This window comes from Hordeum vulgare, chromosome 7H, assembly GCF_904849725.1.
Source record: "Hordeum vulgare subsp. vulgare chromosome 7H, MorexV3_pseudomolecules_assembly, whole genome shotgun sequence".
NCBI lineage: Eukaryota > Viridiplantae > Streptophyta > Magnoliopsida > Poales > Poaceae > Hordeum > Hordeum vulgare.
The window spans coordinates 409,975,563-409,979,261 of record NC_058524.1 but is presented as its reverse complement, the minus strand read 5'-3'; the positions used below and the strand labels follow the sequence as shown (position 1 = coordinate 409,979,261).

Sequence of the window (3,699 nt, the reverse complement as noted above, 5' to 3'; positions counted from 1 at the left end):
GCGCTAATCCTCCCTTGCACCTATCTAAAAGAACCTGCCTCCCACCATGTCCTCTTTGCAACTGTGCCGCATTCCGCCCGCACCTTCGATCGGCCGCCTACGCCCATTTCTCCCGCCCGTGCCGAACTGTCGATCACCACCCGCTGGTAGCGGTCGCCTGGCCCGCCGGTGCAGCCCACGGTTGACCCGTCGGCACCGGTGCAGCCCGCTCACTAGCCTCGCCCGCGCCGGCCTCCGCATCGGTCGTCGCTCGCTCGCCGCGCCGCGCCCCGGTCGCCCCGCCCTGCGCTGCACCCTGCTCGCCCCGCGCCGTGCACGCCCGTGCCCCGCCGCGCCTCGCTCGGTCGCCGCTACGCCCGCGCCCCACCGCGCCGTGCTCGCCCCGCGTCGCGCCCGCGACCCGCTCGCCCCACGCTGCTCCCTGACAACGGTAAGTTCAATTTTAATAATTTATTTTTGATGATTCTCCAAACATGTTTGTCTACATGTATTTTAGGCGGTATATGTTTATAGACTAGAAGTAAACGTGCGCTTTGCTGCGCCAAATCATTTTTCTTGTAAATTTATGAAGATCCATATGATTTTTTGGAACTGAGGTGGAATAACCAACAATTATAAGGCTGACACATTTCAAAAGAACCAAACTGTCCAAAAGTAGGGAAACAGAAATTCACAATCAGTCATTAAGCAATCTGAACACAAATCACCACTTGAGAATCCATAATTATACACGAGAGTAGTATGGAATTGTTCATTACAGATTTTGTTTAGTTGCTCTAAAAGATACTCTGTTCATATGAGGCCAATCGTTTGACTAGGACTAGCAAAAGGGCCCGTGCGTTGCAACGTGAGAAAAGAATACCACATACTCTTAATTTACAAAAGGTGGTCTATAATTTAAGTATTTGTAGCTACGACCCAAACAAAGATGATCTTAGCTAAAAACGCAGTTCAAGATTTTACATGTCTTCTATTTAAATATGGTTTGCATGTAGATTTAATACGTACAAAGAAACGGTCAAGCGATCTTTAATTTCGTCTCTAATCCTGATTTTGATGGCATGTTCATCCACAGTTTGAATCGGTATCACTATGAAAGAAAGACGGGTAATGCATTATTGATTAAGATTGCATCCTAGATAGTATTTTTAACATTGTTAACACGTAAAATAACACCATATTTGATTCTACATATTTTTCTAATCAAAGCCCATATATAACATGTTAATTTGAAATTACAGTTTAGAAGATATGAGTATTTCTAAAACATTTGATATGTACTACGGGTTTAGTGTCAGAAACATCAGTTTTTTTTATAAAATAGCATGACGGAATAAGAATACCTATTTCTTTTATTAGCAACATGAGAAAATAATACCACATACTCTTAATTTACAAAAAGTGGTCTATAATTTAAGTATTTGTAGCTACGACCCAAACAAAGATGATCTTAGCTAAAAACGCGGTTCAAGATTTTACATGTCTTCTATTTAAATATGGTTTGCATGTAGATTTAATACGTACAAAGAAATGGTGAAGTGATCTTCAATTTCATCTCTAATCCTGATTTTGCTGGCATGTTCATCCACAATCCGAATCAGTACCGCTATGAAAGAAAGGCGGGTAATGCATTATTGATTAAGATTGCATCTTAGATAGTATTTTTAAAATTGTTAACACGTAAAATAACATCCTATTTAGATTCTAAATATTTTTCTAATCAAAGCCCATATATAATATGTTAAATTTGAAATTACGGTTTAGAAGATATGAGTATTTTTAAAAACATTTGATATGTACTGCGGGTTTATTGTCAGAAACATCAGGGTTTTTTTTTATAAAATAGCATGACGGACTAAGAATGCATATTTCTTTTATTAGTAGGTATAGATTAGCTCAGAACCAGAAATGCAAGAGCTCGTTACTTCCAAGTGAGAGAGTTCCATATATTTACCGAAGAGAGTTCCAAATATTTACCTCTGCCAAGACATCCATGACTAAAGAATCTCTGTGCTATAGACCCATGAGAAGTACCTATAAAGAGATACATCTTTTCAGATTTATCCGAAAATCTTGGCCGCAGTCAAAATATTAGACCCATTAGAAGTACATATTATACAGACTTTGCATACATTTTCGTCATTCTGTTTGCAGTTCCACCCGGAGCATACAAAGAGACACATCTTTTCCCTAAGGATTTGTTTTCTTTCTATATTTCCCCAATGGTGATCGCTGATGGGTTGAAGTTCATGCCAAATGATCCACTATTTTATCGACAAATTTTGCACAAGTCAGTTCTCTGAAGGAAAGAAACAAATGATCCACTAATTTAGTCATGTTTTCATGGTGCATGAGTGCAGTTAATCTTTTTGGTGCATCAGTGCGGTTAAGCATCAGTGTGGTTAATCAGTGTAAAATCACCTTCATATGAAATAAGCACATCCTTGTAATTAAAAATCCCCATAGTGGTGCTTGCTCTTTTGCAGGTGCCTTCATGTTTTTTAGAGCATGAGTTCATGACAGTTTGCAAGCGTACGATGTCTGATGATTGAATGCATACACGGATGATGTCATATGAACCTACTAAATATAGTTACCAGAACCTGTGATCTAAGTGTTTTTCATATTACTATGTGATAATCACAGTAATTTTCAAATTACAACAAGCATTATGTTGCATTACATAATACATTATCTGAAATAACAACACATGACCTATTTAATTTAGTGGTTGTGCAATTCACCAAAGAGCATGCAAATATTTGGATGCTACTATATATTATAGAATGGACAATGCAAATCCATACCAAATTGAATAGCTTGCTATACATATATAGTGAACTTATTACTATTATTTTTATTTTCTTGGCGACTGGTGTCAGGTTCTGAGGGCTGAGAAGAGGGATGCCGAAAACATCTACGTGTTCAACATCATGGGCGTATTTGAAGTTGAACACCAAGAAGAACATATATGTCCTACATCAAGATGGAGTTCATAGTACTCGATCAGTTGGATAAGTCAGGTAGAGTCATGGTCTTCATGCTCAGTCACTGTTTTTTCAGTAATCAAACTTCCAAATGTCATCTCTCTACTTGTCAATTTCTTCATGGTGCGATTTATCTTGCTGTTCACCGGATCATCAAGGATTCTTTGTGTTATGAGATCACAAAGATGTGATTCCATCAACCACATAATTTTTAACTTGATGGATCCTTAGTTCCTGAACTTTGAAGTCGATGGATCCTTCGTTCCTCTCTTGGATAGTACATGAATGGAGTGACACGTCAACAAAGCTGATGCATACTTGTATATGAAGTTTGATGCTATTACCAAGAAATGGGCTGAAAACATATGTATAAATCCATCGACTGAAACTTCAATTAGTCACGCACTTCTTTTTGCAACTGTTCACTGATATTATTACAACTATCATTTTTTGGTTTAGAGACTGAAACCAGTAAATCTATTTTACTTCATATTGTTGCGGCTTCATTAACGGTCCATATAACATCTTGAAACCATCATTAGTTGAGGCAACAAGATTTAATACATCTTACTATTGATAAAGAGATTGAAACTCACGTAAACGGTAATTATATTTCTTTAGGAGTCATGTTTGCTCCAGGAAATAAGATCTTGAGGGAACAGAACAAATCTTTACATAACCATTATTATTTTTATTTACTTTCAGTTATAAC

The 3,699-nt window shown here is 38.2% G+C and overlaps 1 long non-coding RNA gene across 1 annotated transcript; it reads left to right on the top strand.

The window, feature by feature from the left end:
• The first annotated feature begins 362 nt into the window (after positions 1–362).
• Positions 363–3,455, top strand: LOC123410046. The gene is made up of 2 exons (XR_006612961.1): positions 363–430; positions 2,883–3,455. It is a non-coding gene; the product is annotated as an uncharacterized LOC123410046 (long non-coding RNA).
• Positions 3,456–3,699: the final 244 nt, after the last annotated feature.